Source organism: Bos javanicus, chromosome 10 (assembly GCF_032452875.1).
Source record: "Bos javanicus breed banteng chromosome 10, ARS-OSU_banteng_1.0, whole genome shotgun sequence".
NCBI lineage: Eukaryota > Metazoa > Chordata > Mammalia > Artiodactyla > Bovidae > Bos > Bos javanicus.
Window position 1 is genome coordinate 47,057,027 of NC_083877.1, and position 25,486 is coordinate 47,082,512.

General features: G+C 41.9%; 1 protein-coding gene across 10 annotated transcripts in view; it reads right to left on the reverse strand.

Annotated features, from left to right (window-relative positions):
• Positions 1-25,486, reverse strand: part of TLN2 (talin 2) — a 495,219-nt gene that overhangs the window by 259,679 nt on the left and 210,054 nt on the right. For 9 of the 10 annotated variants that reach the window (XM_061431113.1, XM_061431111.1, XM_061431114.1 and 6 more), the window contains one exon: positions 24,053-24,117. The exons of the other annotated variant lie outside the window; for it this stretch is intronic. The gene's annotated coding sequence lies outside the window, so the exon portion shown is untranslated. The remainder of the gene's footprint in view (positions 1-24,052; positions 24,118-25,486) is intronic. 10 annotated transcript variants of the gene reach the window in all.

Consider the following 25,486-nt stretch of genomic DNA (forward strand, 5'->3'; position numbering starts at 1 on the left):
TAATAGTATATCTGTGTGTTCATCCCAAGGTTCTGATTTATTCCTTCCCCCAGCCCCACCATATTCCCCCTTGGTAACCATAAGTTTGTTTTCGATATCTATAAGCCTGTTTCTGTTTTGTAAATAAGTGCATTTCTTTTATTTTTTAAAAAAAATTAGCTTCCACGTATGAATGAAATATGATATTTATCTTTCTCTGACTTATTTCGCTTAGTATGATAATCTCCAGGGTCCATCCATGTTGTTGCAAATGACATTATTTCATTCAATATCAGCCTATCCTAAAGTGACATAATATATTATACATGTGATCATAAGATGCAATCATACCACTCACCCTTTCCTTTCTGAAAAATTCGGCCTTAAACTCATTAGGTGTGAAAGAACAAAACACGTGCCAGTAATGGGTATGGGAGGGGGTACCATGGCGCTCAGAACAAAGGGAAACTAGAAGGAACCTCATGGTGTTACACTGGAATTTAAAGCACAAGTGTCAGTTTTCAAGATAGACAGGCAGGTTTTCAAGACAGACAGGCAGACAGATATACTTTTCTGTATGTCTGTAATACACAGACACACAAAGCCGTAGTACTGGCAAAGCGAATATACGTACACACACACACACACACACTCTTCACCCTTTACTGATTCCATATTTCTGAATCCATTTACTCAGGAAAGTTTACTTGTAACCCTAAACTTGATACCTGCAGCAGTTTCCTGGTTATTCTTGGACACATGTAGAGTAGGAAAAACTCTGAGTGACATGATATACATTTTCCCAGCTGAGATTCAAGAAGGCAGTGCCCCGCCGTCTTGTTTCAGCTCTCACACTGTGAACATGTCCTTATTGTGGTCTATTTAGTGCCATGTTCTTTGCATTTTCTGTGGTTTGCTTGGTATTTACACTGCTTAAAACGGCCCCAAGCGTAGTGATGACCTGTCTTGTGTTCCTAAGCACATGGATGCTGCAATGTGCCTCATGGGGAAAACTGCTGTTGGCCAAGAGTTCAGTGTAAATGAATCAACAATATATATTAAATACATTGTCTTTAAACAGAAACACACAAATACATGGTTACATACAGATTACTTAACAAAGATGTTGTGACCTGAGGCTGGCAAGAACTCAACCCTGTATTTCCCCAAGGAGCAATGGTTCAGTATTTGCTAATTCTATGTTCACTCTGGCTTTATAAATCACAATACTGTAAATATCAAGAACCACTGAGGAAGCCTGGGATGGATGATACCCCAGTAGCAAAGAGCACTCTCAATGCCCAGATATTGGCTTCAAATCACCTTTTTGCTAATAAAAGCTACCAAAGCTCCTTGGAGAAATGGCTGGAAAAGGGGAAATATAAGATGAACCCGGCATTTCTTTTTCTATTAGAAAGTAAAGAATTGCTCAAAGAACGATGATGCATGAAAAGGCCACAGGAACAAATTCGAATGGGCTCCCACTGGTCACATCAAGAACAATGTGAACAGAAAAATAATAGTTACAGATTATGTCTTGCTGAATAAAATATGAAACATTAGTCCCTACCAAAATAAATGAATAAACAAAATGAAAATTTGATAAGAAGTGGAATAGTTACACAGTTTCCAAGTATCTCCCAACAAAGTCGTTATTCATCGACTTTGAATAGAACAGAGAAAAACAAAACAACAATCAAAACCTTTACAGGAGTAAAATCTAGCCAACACAACCTCAATCATGTGATGACACGAACATCATCAGTAATGGGACAAAACTAGATTGTGTACCACATGTGTGTGTGCTCAGTCGTGTCCAAACCTTTGCGACCCCATGAACTGTAGCCCACCAGGCTCCTCTGTCCATAGCATTTCCCAGGCAAGAATACTGGAGTGGGTTGCCATTCCCTTCTCCAGGATCTTCCCAACACAGGAATCGAACTTGAGTCTCCTACATCTCCTGCACTGGCAGGCAGGTTCTTTACCACTGAGCCACCTGGGAAGTCCAGTGACAGGACACAAAACGAACAGCATCATTCTTGTGATATTCTTGACCAAAGATGCACAACTTCAATTAATCCATGAGATAAGACCGTAACATTGAAAGATAAGCTACAAACTAATAGTCTTTTCAGCTGCAATAGTGTCACAGTCATCAAAGTCCAGAAGAGGCTCATGGACCATTGAAACTAAGGAAGACAAAGGACACATAAAAGACACGTGACAAGTAGTCACAATGAATGATTCTGCGTTTGGTTCTCTTGCTATAAAGAACGTGAAAGGGACATTTGTGGTGCAACTTGAAGGGCATCTGAGGATTAGATGGCAGTAATTGTGATGACTGCACTGTGGTTAGTTCAAAGATGGCCTTTTCTAGGAAACACCTGCTCAAATAAAAGTAACCGGAGATGACTCTGCATTAGGTAGGCAACTTAAAATCAGATGGTTCAGGGAATCATTCTTTGTGCTGTACTTTCAAGTATTTCTTTAAGTTTGTGATTGTTTCTAAAAAATTACAAAGTTTTTTTTTTTTTTTTTGCAGTAAGCTCAGAAAGGAAGCTAGTCCAGATGAGCATTCCTTTCTACTAACTTTTCCTCCACCTCTAAAGCAAAGAAACACCCGCCCCCACCGCCCCACTACTGCATGCTCACAAACCCTCAGGGCTCCCACACTGCCTCTGTCCTCCCCCAACAGGCACAGTCCCTGCAAGGGTTCTCAGGGTACACTGAAAGACCTCTAATTGCTCATCTTCTGGTTTCTGCCCAGTACTCCACCGGAACCCATTCTGGCCACTTTTCACATCTCTTCCCTGCTGATAACATAGGCCTTCCCTGTCCAGTCTGCCCCCCTGCACAGCGCTGGACACCAGTGGGTGCTCTACTGGACCTCCCACCTCTGACCTCCTCCCTCTCCGTCTCCTCTGGAGGCTCTCTACCTTGCCTAAACCTCATGATCCTTGAGTCTCCTCTTCCTCCTCCTCCTCTTCCACACCTTTGCCTGGTGGATCTTATCTGCTCTTAGGACTTGAAATCACCAGATCTATAGAGAGAGGCCAGGCCTCCCTGTGTTCTCCTGATCCATGATGTCATCACATTTCCCCAAGATCTTTCACCATATCAAATTGATGCTATCAACAAAACCACCAACATTTATGCTACCCCCCGCCCCTGGGTTTCTGATCTCACTGGCAGCAATTCAGTTCAGTTGCTCAGTCATGTCCGACTCTGTGGCCACATGAATGGCAACATGCCAGGCCTCCTCATCTATCACCAACTCCCGGAGCTTGCTCAAACTCACATCCATCGAGTCGGTCATGCCATCCAATCATCTCATCCTCTGTCATCTTCTTCTCCTCCTGCTTTCAATCTTTCCCAGCATCAGGGTCTTTTCCAATGAGTCAGTTCTTCACTTCAGGTGGCCAAAGGGTTGGAGGTTCAGCTTCAGCATCACTCCTTCCAATGAATATTCACGACTGATTTCATTTAGGATTGACTGGTTTGATCTCTTTGCAGTGCAAGGGACTTTCAAGAGTCTTCTCTAACACCACAGTTCAAAAGTATCAATTCTTTGGCACTCAGCTTTCTTTATCATCCAGCTCTCACATCCATACCCAACTACTGGAAAAACCATAGCTTTGACTAGACAGACCTTTGTTGGCAAATTAATGTCTCTGTTTTTTAAATGCTGTCTAGGTTGGTCATAGCTTTTCTTCCAAGGAACAAGCGTCTTTTAATTTCATGGCTGCAGACACGATCTTCAGTGATTTTGGAGCCCAAAAATATAAAGTCTGTCACTGTTTCCACTGTTCCCCCATCTATTTGCCATAAAGTGATGGGGCTGGATGCCATGATTTTAGTTTTCTGAATGTTGAGTTTTAAGCCAACTTTTTCACTCTCCTCTTTCACTTTCATCAGGAAGCTCTTTGGTTCCTCTAAGCTTTCTGCCTTAAGGGTGGTGTCATCTGCAAAGCTGAGGTTATTGATATTTCTCCCAGCAATCTTGATTCCAACTTGTGCCTCATCCAGCCTGGCATTTTGCATGATGTACTCTGCATATACATTAAATACAGGGTGACATATACAGCCTTGACATATTCTTTCCCCAATTTGGAACCAGTCTGTTGTTTCATGTCCAGTTCTAACTGATGCTTCTTGACCTGCATTCAGATTTCTCAAGAGGCAAGTCAGGTCATCTGGTATTCTCATCTCCTTAAGAATTTTCCACAGCTTGTTGTGATCCACACAGTCAACGGCTTTGGCATAGTCAATAAAGCAGAAGTAGATGTTTTTCTGGAACTCTCTTGTTTTTCTATGATCCAACGGATGTTGGCAATTTGATCTCTGGTTCCTCTGCCTTTTCTAAATCCAGCTTGAACATCTGGAAGTTCTCGGTTTGCATACTTTTGAAGCCTGGCTTGGCTAGCATGTGAGATGAGTGCAATTGTGCCGTAGTTTGAGCATTCTTTGGCATTGCCTTTCTTTGGGATTGGAATGAAAACTGACCTTTTCCAGTCCTGTGGCCACTGCTGAGTTTTCCAGATTTGCTGGCATATTGAGTGCAGCACTTTCACAGCATCATCTTTTGCTACTTGAAATAGATCAGCTGGAATATTAGATCCATGAGTCAAGGTAAATTGGAAGTGGTCAAACAGGAGATGGCAAGAGTGAACATTGACATTTTAGGAATCAGTGAACTAAAATGGACTGGAATGGGTGAATTTAATTCTGATGCTAAGTCACTTCAGTTGTGTCCAACTCTGTGCGACCCCATAGATGGCAGCCCACCAGGCTCCCCCGTCCCTGGGATTCTCCAGGCAAGAACACTGGAGTGGGTTGCCACTTCCTTCTCCAATGCATGAAAGTGAAAAGTGAAAGTGAAGTCGCTCAGTCGTGTCCGACTCTTAGCGACCCCATGGACTGCAGCCTACCAGGCTCCTCTGCCCATGGGATTTTCCAGGCAAGAGTACTGCAGTGGGGTGCCATTGCCTTCTCCGGAATTTAATTCAGATGACCATAATATCTACTATTGTGGGCAAGAATCCCTCAGAAGAAATGGAGTAGCCCTCATAGTCAACAAGAGAGTCTGAAATACAGTACTTGGGTGCAATCTCAAAAATGACAGAATGATCTCTGTTCATTTCCAAGGCAAACCATTCAATATCACAGTCATCCAAGTCTATGCGCCAACCAGTAATGCTGAAGAAGCTGAAGTTGAATAGTTTTATGATGACCTACAAGACCTTCTAGAACTAATACCAAAAAAAAAAGATGTCCTTTTCATCAGAGGGGACTGGAATGCAAAAGTAGGAAGTCAAGAGATACCTGGAGTAACAAGCAAGTTAGGCCTTAAAGCACAAAATGTAGCAGGGCAAAGGCTAACAGACTGTAGCCAAGAGAATGCACTGGTCATAGCAAACACCCTCTTCCAACAACATATGAGACAGCTCTACATAGACATCACCAGATGGTCAACACCGAAATCAGGCTGATTATATGCTTTGCAGCCAAAGATGGAGGAGCTCTATACAGTCATCAAAAACAAGACCAGGAGCTGACTGTGGCTCAGACCATGAACTCCTTATTGCCAAATTCAGACTGAAATTGAAGAAAGTAGGGAAAACCACTGGACCATTCAGGTATGACCTAATCAAATCCCTTATGATTATACAGTGGAAGTGACAAACAGATTCAAGGGATTAGATCTGATAGATAGAGTGCCTGAAGAACAATGGATGGAGGTTCATGACACTGTACAGGGGACAGGGATCAAGATCATCCCTAAGAAAAATGAATGCACAAAGGCAAAATGGCTGTCTGGAGAGGCCTCAAAAATAGCTGAGAAAAGAAGAGAAGTTAAAGGCAAAGGAGAAAAGGAAAGATATACTCATCTGAATGCAGAGTTTCAAAGAATAGCAAGGAGAGAGAAGAAAGCCTTCCTCAGTGACCAATGCAAAGAAACAGAGGAAAACAACAGAATGGGAAAGACTAGAGATCTCTTCAAGAAAATCAGAAATACCAAGGGAACATTTCATGCAAAGATGGGCACAATAAAGGACAGAAATGGTATGGACCTAACAGAAGCAGAAGATATTAAGAAGAGGTGGGAAGAATACACAGAAGAGCAATACAAAAAAGATCTTCATGACCCAGATAACCACAATGGTGTGATCACTCACCTAGAGCCAGAAATCCTAGAGTGTGAAGTCAAGTGGGCCTTAGGAAGCATCACTGTGAACAAAGCTAGTGGAGGTGATGGAATTCCAGCTGAGCTTTTTCAAGTCCTAAAAGAGGATGCTGTGAAAGTGCCGCACTCAGTATGCCAGTGGCGCCAGCAACCACCCAGCTGTCAAAGTCGGAAGTGAAAGTCATCCTTGACAGGCACCTGTCCTCTGCTGTCACATCCACTCACCTGACGACTGAAAACTTCAGCTCCTAAGTGTCTCTCAACACTGTCCTCTTCTCCAGCTCTAGAATACAATCGTCTTCTGCCCAAATTAGTCCAAAATCATCCCAACTGGGCTTCTCACTTCTGTTCTTACTGCCCCTAAACACATACTCCACGTCCTAAAGATCCCACTCATCTTAAATCCTTTAATCCCTGTTTTTAAGAAACATCCAAACTCCTTACTAGACATTAAAGATATCTTTGTCATCTCTATCTTTAATCCTCTGCACCAATTATATTACATTTTCCATCCTCAGCCTGCCAACAGTCCTGCTGCCAGCATCCAGCAGAATGCCGAGTACTCTACAGACAGTCAATGAGTGCTTACTGAATGAACGAATGTATCAGTTAGATGAGGGGACAATAGACCAACCTATTATCTGACAGACTCAAATCTTCAGATGTACAGAAGTGTTAAGCATGTGACTAAAACCCCTGGCAAATGCTTCAAAATGTCAGAGAGGGTCTGCACAAAGTAATTAGCAGTTCAAGGTCAAGGTCCTTGAGGTTAGATATTAAAGTGGAAGAAGGGAAACACAGTTGCTTACAATCAAGTACAAAGTGGTTCCCTCTATCACATGCCACAATAGGAATTGATGCCACTTTATTTAAGGTGTGGGGCACACTGCCCATGGTGTACTAATAGTAAACTCAAATATAGTGGGGCAGTGGGCTTGCCCAGGGACAGACAGACAGACCCAGATACACACACACACACACACACACAAACCAAGGGCTGGGGAAAGTCAGGTCTGCTGCACATAGGGGTCAAATAAACTCTAAGAAAGAAAGAACAAATGACAACCAAAAACCAAATGAGGAACATTTATAGAAACTCACATGACACACAATGGTATGGAATGATCTTTCATTTATTATTTCTTATATTTACCCTAAAACTCCACTAAAATTTGGCCATTCTAGAGGTGTCACTAAAAAGAGAGGCTATTAATAATATGGTCCCAGCTAGGGTCACTCACTTTAATTTAGGTACTGCTGGGAGTCAAAGGAAACATGAAGTCAAGAAAAAGAAAACAAATGCAACGGAATTAAGGCAAGTTTAGCTAAAAACCATAATTGAAATGGAATCAGTAATCTAATTAAGGGGTGGGGAGTGCCACCAACCTTTCCAGCCTCAGAAAGAGCACTTGATGTCTAGATGACAAATAAAAAGCTATCATGACTTCTAGTGACCCCAGGATGGCTCTGATGCCTACTAACCATTCACAGAGATCTTTCCCTGAGAGGAAAGATAGTCTATGAAGAGTCCAAGAACACTTGAAGGGCAGGAGAAAGCCCAAAAGCACAAAAAGGAAGCAACGTTTGTGGGACCCAGGACCACAGGTGAGAAAATCAGGAGATGAGAAGACCGAGGACCCTTCAGGCCCTGCTGGTACTGGTGATGCCACCACACCAACAGCTGCAGCCCACCACAGGGTGCTGGCTGTGGGCCAGCTGAACAGTATCTTACAACAAATGTTGTGGGGAGGATACTATTAATTCCATTCTTCATAGCAGAAAGGTCAATTCCACCCAATATGTAAATCAGGCAAATGGTGAAATGAAGACTTGACCCGAAATCTGCCCAACTTCCAAATAATGACCTTCTTTTTGAAGTACCATGTCTAGTTACTCCCGTATAAATGACTATTCTTATCCAGAAGAAGAAAGGGAGTGTCGGGTTAAAACACTCACAGAAGAATCTGGTAGTGAGGAAGCTAGCCAGCCAAAGCATGGTGTAAAATCATCCTGCTTCACTGATCTTATGTTCAGGTTAGAACAACCAATGCTAAAGTAATGGATGAACAAGACAATACTTTAATTTACCATCCTTCATGGGGAAAATGAAATACTGTCCTCTAGGCCTGGATTCCACCATCACTGAACTTCTCCCTGTTGAATGATAGCTGTTCCTTTCCTTATATTACTCAAAATATTAATGAAGTGAAGTGAAGTCCCTCAGTCATGTCCAACTCTATGTGACCCCATGGACTGTAGTCTAAAGCCTCCTCTGTCCATGGAATTTTCCAGGTAAGTGTACTGGAGTGGATTGCCATTTCCTTCTCCAGGGGATCTTCCCAACCCAGGGATCAAACCCAGGTCTCCTGCATTGCAGGCAGACACTTTACCATCTGAGCCACCAGGGATAATTTCAAGCTAAAAAAAATCTTTGTGACATGGCAGATATTGCCTAAGTTTTATCAGTCACCAGCAATATGACTTACACTACTACTAAAACTAACAACTAGGAACTCTGGTGCAACACTAGTAACGCTAGTTACTGTGATCACTATGCAAGTCTATCCAAACAGACCACATGTAGCCAAGGAAGGGAAAATCAGATATTCTGTTCTTTTACACCTAGCAGTGGTGGCATATGTATCTGAAGAGGCATTTCCTGCAGTTTGGAACTGTGGCAAATACAGCAATTGGCTCACTTGTACAGAGAGGCTGCAAAGCTAACATGATGCCCAGGCTCTCTTGCCACTGTGGGGCCCAACGGCCCATAGACTCTGCCAATGAGACAGCTTCACAGGTGACTTCCCTTTGGAACTAAGGCATGGTGAAAAGAGGCAGAATGTGTATGCATCCTGAGAAGACTCTTTTAAAACTTCTTATTTAAAAAAAAATAAAAACTTTTTATTTTATATTGGGCTCGTTGTTCAGTTGCTCAGTAGTGTCTGACTCTGTGATCCCATGGGACTGCAGCACACCAGGCTTCCCCGTCCTTCACCATCTCCCAGAGTTTTCTCAAACTCATGTCCATTGAGCCAGTGACGCTATCCAACCATCTCGTCCTCTGTCATCCCCTTCTCTTCCTGCCTTCAATCTTTCCCAGCAACAGGGTCTTTTCAAATCAGTCAGTTCTTTGCATCAGGTGGTCAAAATATTGGAGCTTCAGCATCAGTCCTTCCAATGAATATTCAGGGTTGATTTCCTTTAGGATTGACTGGTTTGATCTCCTTGCAGTCCAAGGGACTCTCAAGAGTCTTCTCCAACACCACAGTTCAAAAGCATCAATTCTTCAGTGCTCAGCCTTTTTTACAGTCCAACTCTCACATAAAGTACTGGGGTATAACCGATTAACAATGTTATGACAGTTTCAGGTGGACAGCCAAGGGACTCAGCCGTCCATGTATATGGATCCATTCTCCCCCAAACTCCCCTCCCATTCACGCTGCCACATAACACTGAGCAGAATTCCCTGTGCTATACTGTAGGTCCTTGCTGGTTACCCATTTTAAATATAGCAGTGTGTTCAGGTCTATCCCAAACTTCCTAACTATTCCTTCTTCCGCACCTTCCCCAGCAATCACAAGTTCGTTCTCTTTCTAAGTCCATGAATCTCTTCAGAAGCCATTTCTTTTCACAGGAGGCACAGAGCAGGAGCCAGCCATTCACTTGAGTATCTACCGTTCACCCAGTACTTACTGGGTTCCTCATTAAAGACCTTCCCACAGCAGCAGCCAGGGCAGCTTTCCAGATTCTGGCAGGAGATGAGGATCCTAAAGGTGGGGTGCGGTGTATGCTGGGGGCTTAGCCTAAAACTCACTCCTCCAAACCTTCGAAGGATCCTGGAAGCATTCGCCTCCAGGCTTAAACCTACTTCAGCTCTAACTCCCTGGAGGAGATTCTGTGTCTAATACAGGAAATGTGAGCAATAAGAAGAAGCTCATCACTTCTACTACTTTATTAAATTTGCAAAATATTAGGTATAAAATACTTAACCACAAAGGATAAAGAAACAAACTCAATCTATTTTCATTATATTTTGGTACAATATCATTTGGGCCAGGGTAATGCTTATACACCATCGTATCACACCATTTTATAAACCTGAACCTACACTGTAATTCACCTCATTCATAAACATGAGATAACTTGACCTACTTTCTAATATATTCAGCTCCTTCTTGTCTGCATTAATCTGCAGTGACATTTTAAAAGTTGCTCTAATAATTTCCATTATATGAAAATGCATTTTTCATTTACATCATCTTTGATTTTCCTCCCACAAACAAAATACTGTGTTTTTTCAACGGTTAGCCTACAAATGTCATGGGAAACAAGATGTACAGGACAGCTGATACAAAACGTTCCACAGTGAATTGGGCTCAGTTTTTTGGTGGGGGATGAGGGTGGCTGGAGGAGGAAGAGGCAAAGAATGAGGCAACTTTGGCCAAGTCCACATAATATGGGATGGTGGGTTTGGCTCTCTTGTTGTATAACCTGTGGCAAATTAGAGAGCACAGCTTTAAACAGTAAATGTGGGCAATGGCACCCCACTCCAGTACTCTTGCCTGGAAAATCCCATGGACGGAGGAGCCTGGAAGGCTGCAGTCCATGGGGTCGCTGAGGGTCGGACACGACTGAGCGACTTCACTTTCACTTTTCACTTTTATGCATTGGAGAAGGAAATGGCAACCCACTCCAGTGTTCTTGCCTGGAAAATCCCAGGGATGGGGGAGCCTGGTGGGCTGCCGTCTCTGGGGTCGCACAGAGTCGGACACGACTGAAGCGACTTAGCAGCAGCATGATTTCATATCAAATAATGTAATGCTTTCCAAATAACATAATGCATCCACTCATCCCAGTAATTCTCCAATCTCAGGTTATAAAGAAGAAATCCACTTCTACTCTCGTAGCTACTTACCAACTACATCCACACTTGACCATCAATAGCCTCTCAGGCTTGGGTTTCTTCCCTCTGACGAAGCCCTCTTTAAGCCCATTATCAACAATCCTTTTCAATAGGTCCTGCTGTGTTGGAGAACTTCCTCTGGCTCCCCAACAATGAGAGCAAAGGTTTGCAAACTGCGGCCCACAAACAAAGAATGGTTTTTACATTTTTGAATGGTTGAAAAAAATTAAAAGAAGAATTACACTTTGTGACATGTGAAAACTGTGAAACAAATTTCAGTGTCCATAAATATAGTTTTATTGAAACACTCATTTATTTATGAATTGTCTATGGCTGATTTTGATTCCAGCAGCAGAGTTGACTAGTTACAAGAGAGATGGTAACTTAAAATATTTACAGCCTAGTCCTTTATGGTAAATGATTGCCAACTCCTAGCTTGGGGTGTAGCATCCATAGCTCTTGGCCTGGCAGTGCAGGTCATGGAAACTTGGATCTAACCAACCTTCCTAAGCCTTATTTTCGTTTATTTGAAGACATAACATCTACTTCACTGAAATGCTCTTCTCCATTTGTCCCCAACTTAACTCCTTTTCCTTCATTGCCTTTTCCAAAGCTCCACTTAATTCCAACAGCTTTTAAGTTTTTTCCTAAAATTTATTATTATTGCTCTTATTTTATTTATTTAGCCACTTGGCTATAAGATCTTATTAATAGTTCCTCAACCAGAGACTAAACCTGGGACAGGGAAGAGAAAGCACCAAGTCCCGTTAGGATTTCCCTGTACCACTAGGGAATTCCCCCCACACCCCAATAGCTTTTAGATATCCTTCTCTTTCTCCATAAAAAGTGAGATCATACAGATTTATATTCCATGAGGTTAAAAAAGAAAAGTCATTTTTAAAGTGCCCAAAGGTATTCTCCATAGCACTATTTACAGTAGTAAAAGATGAAAAATATCCTAATGTACACCAGTTGGGCAGGGTGAACAAGGTCAAGGCAATTCACACAATGGAGGATGGAACAGCTGTGCCAAGGGGTGAACTTCATCACTATGACCACTACATTACACCACTATGACCACAACAGAACAAGAGCCAGGAGAGAGTAAATGAGAAAAAGCAAGGTGGAGGGAAGTGTGCACAGCATACTACTATTTGCCTAAGAAGGGGGTGAGATATAAATATTAATATGAAAACATACAACCATTTGCTGAGATTTGTTTTTTCAAAGGTGCAAGGAGAAGTCCCATCTTTTTCAATCACTACATAAGGGGAGGGAGGATGGAAATGCATGTGTGTTCAGTTGCTCAGGCGTGTCTGACTCTGTGCAACCCTACAGACTGTAGTCAGTCAATCTTCTCTGACCAAACGATTCTCCAGGCAAGAATACTGAAGTGGGTTGCCATGCCCTTCTCCGGGGGATTGTCCCAGCCCAGGACTGAACCCTTATCTCTTATGTCTTCTGTATTGGCTAGAGGGTTCTTTATCACTATCACATCTGGGAAACCCAGGATGGAAAAGGGTGTTTGCCTGAGCAAACACCTCTGAACATATACACCTTATTTTATGGATGAGACATGGAAAACTTGACCATGTTGTGCAAAATTATTTAAACTGAAACTGAAAAAAAGAATTTCCTAAAAGCAAAAAAAAAAAAAAAAAAAGGAAGGAAGAAAGCAATGAACCTAACTATATATCCAGTTGGTGGTATAATGACAGAGAAGAACTATTCCAAATGTCTTTAAAATACTCTATTGTGCACATAGCATGGTATAAAGCAGACGAAACATATAACACCGTTAGTGAAACAGAAATCTGGGTGAGTGAAAAAATACAAAGTTGATAAAGCTAGGTAAAAATCCTGTATATCTGAATTGCACTCAGAAGTATTAGTATTAATTAATAATGAGTTTTATCTCTGTGTATGTACACATACACACAGACACACATTCATCAGTACCTACTCCCTAGTTCAGTTCACTGAGAGGATCCAGGAATAACACTAAGTCCAGTAGTAATAAATATTCCTAGTTTCTACATTGTACCTTCTAAATACTCAAAAGAACTATGGTTTTTTAGAGAAGCAGTGGATCCAAGTTTGGGGTACAAAATGGATAAGAAAAACCAATAACATTTTGTCATACAAGAAAGGACACAAAAACACAAATTATGCCAAAATGACTTGGTCAGTACTTTCCACTGGTTAAATATGGGACAATTTGAGTATCAATAAGAATATTAAATTGAAAGACATCAGTAACATTTATACTGAAAAAAAGAAAAAGAAAAAAAACAGCCAAAAACAAAAAACAAAACACCCTCAATGTTAACTTTTAGATAACCCTACAAAAGAGAACTCATTGCTTTTTCAACAGAGTCAAAGCATCAAGCATCTATCCTGACATTTCTCTGTGAATCTCAGGGTAAACAAACAGTTGTGATTAAATGTCTTTCTTCCTTCCTTCCTATTTTTTTTGGCCACACCACACTGCTTGCAGGATCTTAGTTCCCTGATCAGGAATTGAACCTGGGCCCCAGCAGTGAAAGCACTGAGTTCCAACCAGTGGACCACCCGGGAACTCCCTGAATTTCTTTTTATATATGTATTCTCATTTATAAACAAGGAAGGAATGACAGAATTGGCATATCACTATTTTGCAATCACTAATGAATTAAAAGACATAGGTAATAGGCATCAATGATCAACAGTATCACAAAATAAGACCACCGTTTACTATGTATTTCTTAATGAAAATACACAACCTGCCTATGATATAGTCTTGCCAAATAAAACAAAAGTCTGTATATGAAGCTGACCAAAACTCGAGATTCAGTGAATAAATTACAGCAAACACAAGGAACAGAGGAACATGTTAAATGGCACTATGGGGAATCAATGATGAAAATCCAGATTGTGAAAATTTCTACAGCACAGTTTCTCAACCTCAGCACTGCTGACGTTTTGGGCCACATAATCCTTTGTTGTGAGGGGCTGTCTGTGTACTGTGGGTTGTTTAGCAGGACCCTTCGCCTCTACCCACTAGATGTCAGCAGCACCTCCGAGCAGTGACAATAAGAACTGTCTCTAGGCAGTGCCAAATGAAGAGAGGAGATCATCCCAGGTGGAGAATCTCTGCTGTCAAGGATAAACAGCCAGTTTCTCCAATAAATCACAAGGGTGGGAAAAGATGGAAGGGTAACCTGTAGATCAAATGGAGATTAGAAACATGTCAATCGACTACAATGTATTTTTTAAAAACTATTTATTTATTTACTTATTTGGCTGCACCAGGCCTTAGTTGCGGCATGTGGGGCCTAGTTCCTTGACCAAGGGATCGAACCTGGACCCCCTGCATTGGTAGTGAGGAGTTTTAGCTACTGGACCATTAGGGAAGCCCCCAATTGCAATGTATAAACCTTATTTGGATCCTGATTCAAAGAAATTAAAAAAAAACAGTCAAAGAAATTTGAACATTAATTTGATATTTAATGATATTAAGGAAGCATTGGTAATTTCTATGTTTTTGGTGTGATAAGGTTTTGTAGATATGTTTTTAAGTCTTATCGATTAGGGACATGTAATAAAATACTGACAGAGGAAAAAATTAAATAGCAAAGCAGTACCTCCAAGTAACTGGTGGGAGATAGGAAGGTATACGTGATGTAAGACCAGCTAAGAATTAATCATCATTGAACTTGAGTGATGGGCATGTAGCTCACCATACAATTCTCTTAACTTCTGGATATGTTTGAAAGTCTCCATCAGGGCTTCTGTGGTGGTGCAGAGGTTAAGAAAGTCTCCATAATACAGAGGTATGAATAAATCAATCTGGCAGGTAATTTCAGTCCCAGTCCTCACAGAGCACATAAGCTCCAGAATGACCAGCAGAGGGATGTAAGAATCTGTAGTTCCCCAGGTCTGTCCAGTTTCTAAATGCCTCCTGGGGTCCTACTGGGATGCTGAAAGTAATCATATTGTTTACGACACAGCCCTTAGACACAGGAGCCAACTGCTTAGCTGCAAGTTCTTTCAGTGCTGGGAGAAAACTTGTGTTGGGCTGAGTGGGCGCTAGAATTCTGGCATCTAAGGTGGCATCTGCCTAAGGGATATTCTAGGGCAAATTTGTCTATAAAGGATTTTTGCCTAAGTCCTGGATACAGACGTTCGCCTCCAAGTAAGGTATCAAATTTTCCTCATCCTGGAAGGAACCCAAGCTCTGTGAGCTGCCCAGCCTACCTCAAATCATCATCCTAGGTAAGAGAAAATAAACTTCTATCTTGTTTAACCTATCAGGATTTATAGTCTGTTCCACCATGCACAGCAAAACTTATACCAATTAAGCCAGAAATAAATTCTTCTTTCTCTTGGAAGGCTGTTCTAGCCTACAAGAAATAGCCACTTCTTTCTCTGAACTGACTCTCTTCCTGCACATTTGTCACTGATGCCTCTGCACTCTTCCTGGAATTTCTTTCTTCCTGGAAACTTGCAGACCAAACACGACGATGTCATTGCGTGCTCCAGGGCCAATTCTTATTTCTGTCCTTCCTAGCTCAGAGCATTGACTGTGCCTCCTCTGAATCTGAGTTTCTGTGAACAGTGGCCACCAGAGAGGACAAAGGGCCTTGCTCCACACAGCTTATCCCCCAGGCCTGTGTTAAACTCTCCAGTGGGACAGAAAAAGGAACCAAGAATCCTGTGTGACCCAGATGCCTAAGCCAAATGCTCTCCTGCAGCAGAGATAGAGTCATTCTTCACTCCTTAGAGGTAAATAAATGGACAACTATAAAATGTTCAGGGATTTGAACATTTGAACATTCCTGGGGAATGTTCAGGATCAGGTAATAAAAGACTAATAAAAAAGACTTCTTAAATATCACTTATTTCCCTCTCTTGCTCAGGGGTTGGGTTCTATCCCAGTCTTCTAGAAGCTATGTTTATAGGCATGGGATAAAACCTTAACCAAGATTTAAATTATCCTAGGAGACTTTTCCGCCAAATCACTTTTGCTCAAGTATCACTTGAATATAAAACTGAAGATCAATGATCTTTGTAAAACGGAGCCAAAATTGTCTCACGTGTATTACAACTCTGTTCATTTAGCACACTTTGCTACCCTGACAACCCATCAATTGACAGATAAATAACAAATTGCCAAGTCAGAATTTATCTTTGCAAGATGATGGCAAGGTCACCTTGGACTAATCATTATCTAATTGAAATGTGAGAATTCACCTCTGATCACCACTTCAACAAAGGAAATACTGACCCCTCTCTATTCATTCAGTCTCAATTTCACTAAACTCAGATAGTTCCTCTATAAACAAACAAGCGTGCATGCATGCTAAGTCGTTCAGTCGTGTCCAACTCTGTGTGACCCTAAGGACTGTAGCCCACCAGGCTCCTCTGTCCATGGGATTTTCCAGGCAAGAACACTGAAGAGGGTTGCCATGCCCAGGCATTGTCTAAAGACATCTCTTTCATGCTTATTTCGGGAACATGCACAAAATAGGTCAAGATGTTTGGAGAATAAGCACTATTTGCACTGAGGACCCCATGTTAATGCCACCACCTTGACCTAGCAGAGGAGACAAAGAGGAACTCCATCTGTGGCCTCTGACACCTCAATGGGCTATGACACAGAAAGCAGATGACAGGCTCCATGGTAGACAGTGGAGAGACTGCTGGTTCCACTATTAAAGCTCCACCTGGGTCTACTTAGTAAGTAAGGCAAGCATCCCAGAGAAGGGAGAAGGACAACACTGTGTGGACCCAACAGCCATCCATCTGGTCACTGTCATAACACTAACTCACTAAACACAGTTAAGCCAGACGATTTACTCCGACCAGTCCATTCATGAGAGAAAGTAAAGTGTGTTCAAAGTACAACTTGATTGTCTCTCCAATCTTTCTAAAATAACTACCAAAACACACCTTATATTAAGATAATCAGAGAATTCCCCTGGTGGTCCAGTGGCTAAATGCACCTAACTCACACACAGATACTTGAAGGTCTAAGAAAACCCTTAGATCAATAACCACCATTGATAAAGCACCTTTCCAGTTTGCCAGCACGACAAAGAGTATAAAGCCCTCTTTATTACTTTGAATTCACAAAAGGGACATTAAGCAGGTAAGTACTTTCCAATTTCCAGTCATTCTGTATAAGGAGTCCCTGATCACACACTGCAGCCACAAGGTTGAAGATGGGAATTAAAACAGAGCTGATTCTACTAGAGCAGCAGGAATTTTTCGGGGGAAGATAAGAGGTTTGTTGAAGAAATCATGCAAGAGACAGAAGTTTTTTCTAATCTATAAAATTACAGCTGCCACCATGCCCCCAGCCTGTGCCAGAATCTAAGAAGCACTTCCCAGTGGAGACCTTGGATAGCTGTCATTGAGATTCTCAACTTCACGGTATACAAAACGTCAAGGGTAACATCTGTTTCATGGGGCTGGTGTGAAGATTTCCATAGACACCAGGCCTCTAGTACCGAGGTGTCTAACACATCAGGTCCTCATTAGATGGTGGTTAAGGTCAAAGATCAATTGGGCTTCACTGGTGACTCAGTGGTGAAGAATTTGCCTGCCTAGACAGGAGATGTGGGTTCAATCTCTGGTTCAGGAAGATCCCCTGGAGATGAAATGGCAACCCACTCCAGTTTTCTTGCCTGGAAAATCTCACGGACAGAGAAGCCTGGCAAGCTACAGTCCATGGTCTCGCAAAAGAGTCAGACATGACTTAGTGTTTAAACAACAACAATGTCAAAGACCAGGCTACGGTCCCTTTATAGACACCAGAGTCTGAAGCTACTTTTCCAACAGCAGAAAACAACAACAACAACTTCTCCTGCCATCAGCACTAGCTCACAGGCAGGTAGCACACCCAGAAATCAGTTCTTGCTAAAGCCTGTGCCAGTGAGACCTCCACTCACATCCCAGTAGGGATGAGAAGGCAGAGTCTAGAAAAAGACTCAAGACCGCTGGGGCTGTGTGCAAGGGAGGATCCACTCACATGTGCTCCATCGCAGGGCCTAGGCGTGAGGACATCAGGCTCAGAGAGGAAGAGATATAACCACTCCGTAATCTGACTGCCATGGGAGCAGCAGCTACCTAGTGATGATAGAGTCAAAGGTTGCTTCTTGGTTTTAACATTTGGAGTCAAGTTATAGGTAACTCATGGAAACCTTTGCAGGGATGAAAGAATATAATTATTACCAACTCCGAGAATATAAAAGTCAAAGGTACAGCTGCCCAAAATGGAAAGGCTGAGTGGAGGAAGGATGGTAGACAAGAAACAGTGACTCGAGGACCCAGAAACAGTGCCTCTAAGACTGGAAGGGGCTGCACGTGTCATCCAAGGGCACAGAGGGAGGATTCAAAGCATGAATCAGCCATAGAAGGAAGAGAGGTGGGGAGGTCAGAAAGAGCTAAACAGCCATCACAAGATACCAAAAACCTGCCTTTTAAAACTGATAAAGGGAGAAATGGTGCTGCAAGCATAATATTTATATATGTGGAAATCACCGAACAAGCAGGAAAAATGATCCGTGTGGGTGGGGGTGGCGGGACAGCGGAGAGTGGTTACTTCTAAGAAGTAAAGCTGGTAAGTGGAGGAAGAGAGAGGGTGAGATACTTGTTCCTTTCCATGAGAAGCTTTTCTGTAGCATTTTCTGTTTTTATCCATTTGCATACATTACTTTGACTTAAATTTTTTTTTTTTTTAATGAAAGATCTTCTATAAGACCATTGTTTAGACCATAGCAGGAGGATTCTTCTCAACTTCTACCAGGCCTGACCTTGGTGTGTTGAGAAGACTGCAGCTGGCTTTACGCTGTGTTTACTTTATTTTAATCTTAACGAAGTCATGTTTAAACTCTACAAGTGCAGTAGGCATTTTACAGTTCTGGAAAGCTGTCCAATTCTGGTTTGTTGTAAACAGAATAGAAAGGCTTTGATGGTCATTTTAGATTGTCAGAAAATGGGGCTTCACAGCTAAGAAAACAAGAGAGTCATTTTCAAGATATATGTTCAATAGGCACAAGTATTCAGAGCCTTGGAGTCCATGAAATACAATCAATTCTTAGACAGCAAAGGCTCAAATCTTGAGTTCTCCAGGAAGGCTTTTAAACTTTGAAAGAAATTAACTGATGAGCATAATTAGCCAAAAAGCTTAAGAAACAGCATATTCTACAACACCCATGGATTAAGTTTAATTACGAAAACGATCTGGAAATGGCTATTTTGTTGTTGTTGCACAACATTTAGCAAATACAGACAGCAGAGGAAGGACTCCATCACAAGTCTGGAAATCCTGATCAAGGAGATAATGCTAATTAGGACTCTCAGCCACTCGGGGAGCCCACAGCGGGTGATAAGGGGCAATGCCTACAGTCGACAAGCAGAGTCACCTCAGGAAAAACCAGCTAATGGAGATGGCAGGAAGACAGAAGTGCATAACAGATTACATTTTTAATGAAGAAAAGCAAGCACAGGAACAACTTATCTTTTCTGACATAGCTGATTAAGTGACTGATACAGAGTAACAAATAGCTATGTAGATCCTGCCTTGAATTTTACAGATTCAATCCTCTCCTAAACAGCTCTGGGAACTAAAAATTCCCCAAGCGCCAAAAACAATGTTTTTCATTTAAACTCAGTTTTAAAATATTTTTTCTTACTAGCCTGCAGGGAACATGGAGATAAGTTCAGATTATTGCATCTATTCTCAAATCTGGAATATACCATGAGTCATTAAGTTAAACACTAAACAAATCATTTATCACATGCTCTCGTCCATCTACTCTCCATCAATCTCTCTCATCTCTCTCACTTGCTTGCAATGCTTTAAAGCATCCCGTTTATTCTTGTGAAGCATGGTTGTCTCACATTTAATAGCTTATCGCTACAACATCTCACCCAGCATGGCCTTGCCTTCTGAGAGGCTCACAACATGACTGATTGATAACATTGCTCATTCTTTAAATTTTATTCAGAGTAGGACTGGCCCAGATCCCTACAATTCTACTTCCTCTCATTATGTCAAAATAAAAGTGCCTCTAGCATTTATTCATGACTTCAGACACTTCCAGAAACGTCAACATTTCAGATCATCTCTCTTATTCCTATACATTTAAGAGAAATGTTTCTGTTATTGTCATCATTGTTTGATACAGCTTTTCCCTTTAAAGAAAGGGAGGGGGTGGTGTGGGGTGGGCAGTAAAATAAATATCCCTGGGGTGGAAGCAACCCAACTGAAGCATACAAACCAGGCAGTAAACCAAGTGTCAGGCTGACAGAAGGGGAAACAACCAGATAAGTCTGTCAGATTTCATTTAAGTTTCCCAGAAACTAGGAATATTAAAACACAAGAAAGCCAGACATCACTGGGGGAAAGAGTTTAAAAGGACTTGAATCACCATGTTGCAATCAACAAAGACCATAGTTAACAACACAGCATCCTGAAGCAATCAGGGTTGGGCATGCGGCATCGTGAACCATGTGTTAACTACTGCTCCTCCCTCACACTATCTCACTGTCCTCATACTCAGTCCATTATTGCCTGTGTCCTCCACCCATCCCACCCCTCCAACACATCCCCACATCTCCAAGGAGAAGTAAGCAAGAACCGTACTCTTCCGTTCTCTACAGACCCAGGGCATAAGAACACATCTGGCACACTGGTTTTGGATCTGAAATTGATGGGAAAGCCATATATCTGATGCTGGGAAAGACTGAAGACAGAAGGGGAAGGGGGTGACGGAGGATGAGATGGCTGGAAGGCATCACCGACTCAATGGACACGACTTTGAGCAAGCTCCGGGAGATGGTGAAGGACAGGGGGAAGCCTGGCACGCTACAGTCCATGGGGTCGCAGAGAGTTGGACACAACTGAGCGACCGAACAACAATGGTATATCTGATGTGTTTCCTGTCCACTGTGCCCAGCCCTTCACTGAGACTGGCCACCTAGTGCTGTCTGCACATCCTCAGAAGACAACATCCGTGTCAAGACACCCAGAAGATCTCAGGGCAGGATGGCTCCTTTACTTTTTCCTGTCCTGTATATGTCTGGTCCCACTGCCCTCAGCTCCTAACTCTTGACCATGTCCTTGACCCCTTCCCAGCCTTGCATTCCTCGCACTTGGCATTTGCAATTGTGTCCAGAGTTAGATATTCAGCCCTTCTCACCCCTAGCTCTCAGCATCCCTATAGTGCAGGCAGACACTTATCCATCAAACATCACGTGTCCAGAGGCTGCCCACAGTGGTGTGAAGTGAGGATTCTGCACACTTTTATCAGACAACTCAACACACTGTCACATCTTCATTTTTCCACTGACTGCAAGGTGGCTCACAGATAAATTTAATGTTCACATGGACGAGCCATTTTCACTTAGGTTCCCCAGCAGAACAATCCCTTGTCTTTTCACCTCTGACTTCTTGTCAGAGAAGTCAACCATGCCAGCTGTCACAGTACTTTCTGAAAATAGCCAATGTATATAACTAGAGTATATTTCTTTCCCACTTTAAAGGAATGATACAGTTTTAGAGGTAGAAGAGCTCTTATGAATCACGCACCCAGTATTTCCCAGAACTCAGTCCCCAGGCCGGCACTAGTTGATGCGTAATGGTCAGTGGTCACCAGAGAAACAAGAAAGAGGAAGGAAATAAAGAGCGTTTTCACAATGCTAAACACAATCAAAAGGCAAATTCACGACACACCTACTTTTTCAGTATTAAAATATTTTTCTTTCATGAAATGATATTAGCAGATGCTAGTTATTTTTGAAAAATATTTATGAAAAATTGTAAATACAAAATAAAGAGATTAGCATATAAATAGAGAACACTCATGCACTATCCAGCTTAAACAATTACCAACTTCCTTTAAGTATAGCCTGAAAAATCTAGTAAAAATAGATCTTCATTTTCTGTTTTCCTCTTTCACAAAATATAAAAGTGTGGGAATTATGAGGCTGGGCCAGCCTCTACATTTTACAGATAAGGATTTGGAGACTAGCAGAGATTAACCCGTCTAGAGTTGCACAGCTGGTCGAGAACTAATATATCTGTTATGCCATGATACGGTTTTGGAGCAGAAACCAATCCTTTTTAACCTGTTAGACTTTAACTGAGTCACAGCCAAGACTTGAAGAAGACCGCCTTTTGTCCCTGCCCAGGGCACTTCATACACACTACTTGGGAGCAGAGAGAAGGCAATGGCACCCCACTCCAGTACTCTTGCCTGGAAAATCCCATGGATGGGGGAGCCTGGTAGGCTGCAGTCCATGGGGTCACGAAGAGTCGGACACGACTGAGCGACTTCACTTTCACTTTTCACTTTCATGCATTGGAGAAGGAAACAGCAACCCACTCCAGTGTTCTTGCCTGAAGAATCCCAGGTACGGCAGAACCTGGTGGGCTGCCATTTATGGGGTTGCATAGAGTTGGACACGACTGAAGCGACTTAGCAGCAGCAGCAGGCACAACAAATACAACTAAATGAGGAAAACCAATAATCTGTAACCAATGTATACTTCATCTCACACTGTAGCAATTGTGTCCCATCGCTGGAGGGCTCCAGGAACCACTAAACTGTTTCAGCACAAAGATTACTGAAAATAGGTCCATCATTACTAAAAAAAAGGGTATCTTTTTAGATATCATGCTGCTGCTGCTGCTAAGTCGCTTCAGTCGTGTCCAACTCTGTGCGACCCCATAGACGGCAGCCCACCAGGCTCCCCCGTCCCTGGGATTCTCCAGGCAAGAATACTGGAGTGGGTTGCCATTTCCTTCTCCAGTGCATGAAAGTGAAAAGTGAAAGTGAAGTCGCTCAGTCGTGTCTGACTCTTCTCGACCCCATGGACTGTAGCCTACCAGGCTCCTCCATCCATGGGATTTCCCAGGCAAGAGTACTGGAGTGGGGTGCCATTGCCTTCTCCTTAGATATAAATATGCGTGAGTTAATATACAATATTTGACTTTTTCTTTCTTCACTCTGTATAATAGGCCCTAGGTTCTTCCACCTTGTTAGGACTGACACAAATACATTCTTTTTTATAGCTGAGTAATATTCCATTGTATGTGAGTGAGTGAAGTCGCTCAGTCGTGTCCAACTCTTTGCGACCCCATGGACTATAGCCCACTGGGCTCCTCCATCCATGGAATTTTCCAGGCAAGAGTACTAGAGTGGGTTGCCATTTCCTTCTCCAGGGGATCTTCCTGACCCAGGGATTAAACCCGGGTCTTCTGCATTGCAGGCAAACACTTTACCGTCTGAGCCACCAGGGAAGTACCAATGTATAATGTAACACAATCTCTGTATCCATGGAGACAGACCTAGAGAACAGAATTGTGGACACGGTAAGGGAAGGAGAGTGTGGGACTAATTGAGAGAATAGCATGGAAACATATACACTCTGTATGCAAAAGAGATGGCAGGCGGAAATTTGCTGTGTGACACAGGAAGCTCAACCCAGTGCTCTGGGATAACCTAGAGGGATGGGGTGGGGAGAGAGACGGAAGGGGAGTTCAGGAGGGAGGGGACACATGTATACCTCTGGCTGATTCATGCTGATGTATGGCAGAAACCAACACAATATTGTAAAGCATCCTCCAATTAAGAAACAAAAAAGGCTGCTGAAAGTTCCACATTAACTTCTCATCCAGTACTTCCCTCCCTAACTCCAAAATTATAAGGTAAATTTTGAGTGAGAGAATGACAGTCCACACAATAAGGTAAAAAACCAGCTACTAACCCCTTTTTCCAAGCCCTACCCTGCCCCCATCAAACTAGCAGACGGAAAAAAATCACACAGCAGTGGAGGTAATAAGACCAGGCAGCTACAGTCCTATCTCACAGAACCGTGGTAAAAAAAAAAATCAAACAAGACAGCATGAAGCGACAATGTTTTAATGCTCTGTAAAATTTTATCAGTGCAGGAAGGTGACCCATTGAAAATAAAATAGTTTTTTTTAACAGACTCACCTAAATTCTCAGTTTATGTGAAATCGATTTCCCTGAAGCATCTGAGAATCCTTCAGCAGCAATACCTAAAACAGTTATGAAAACCATCAGAATCAACTAATGTTATAGACATCAGTTTTCCAAAAAAAAAAAAAAAACTCAATCTATACATTTGGTCATTTCCCCCACACTAAGTGCGAAAGGAAATAACTCAGGAAACAATGAATTTCCGCTGCAACACATGGGCTGGGAATTTTCTTGACCAACAGGGAATCGAGGTCCCAAGGCACTTATTTCAGAGACCAACATTACGTTCCAGTTGGCAAAGAAGCAAAACACATTATTTTCTTCCCTGTGATGGGAATGTTTAATGGCTTTAGATTTAAACAAAGATCAAATATATACATTATCCTTCCTGCCCCCACCTATATTTAAAACAAAAATCACAGGCACTGCACTGATTGTTTTTAAAATCAGCATCCATGAGCTCTTGTCTTATTCACTTTTTCCTCCTGTCTGGGAAGCAGTCCCGTCTTGCTTCCACTGTTTCCATCTTACTCCCAGTTCTCTGAGGCACTTGATATCCGAGAATTTAGCACCTTATCCATGCAAACCCAATTTGAAAGAGAGAAGAACCATAATAGATCACAGATTATGGCCAACAAAATGGGCCAGCATTAAACATTAAACAATGACTGCTGTTAATAGTTAAACAATGGCCTGAGTGAGAACACATATATGAAATAACCAGACAATAAACATGCAGCCACAGAAACAGGTTTCATATGAAATAGACCAAGTGCATGTAATCTAGTCTGGGTAAGTATGTGAGACTAGTTAATAAAAGATGTTGGCTGGCTGTATGGGAGGAGAGAAAAATCTAGCGCGCTCTTTCTCTCTCTCTATTTAAAGAGAATAAATTCAAAATAGAATCAAATGAGTACTAGAAAAACATACAGATGAATAGTTTTATAATATTAAGATAGAAAGGCCCTTTTTAAACATGACATCAAAATGTAAAACTCAAGGACTGAGACATTTGGCTCGCAACATTTTTTTTTTTAAATCTCAAATATAGGAAAGGCAAAAACAAGTAAAAAATAAAGACAACAAACAAACAAACTTAGATACTTTGGGTAAAATAAGAAACTAAGTAAAATATTCATACAAGAACTAAAGGACGGACTTCCCTGGCCGTCTAGTGGTTAACATTTCACCTTCCAATACACGGGGTGTGGGTTCAATCCCTAGTCAGGGAGCTAAGATCCCCCATGCCTCAAGGCTAAAAAACCAAAACATAAAAACAGAAGCAGTATTGTAACAAATTCAATCAAGTCTTTAAAAATGATCTGTATCCAAAAAAAATCTTTTAAAAAAGTCAATAAAGAAATTAATACCCCAGCACAAAATGGATGAAGCAAATCAATAAACTTCCCGTGAGAAGAAATAGAACAG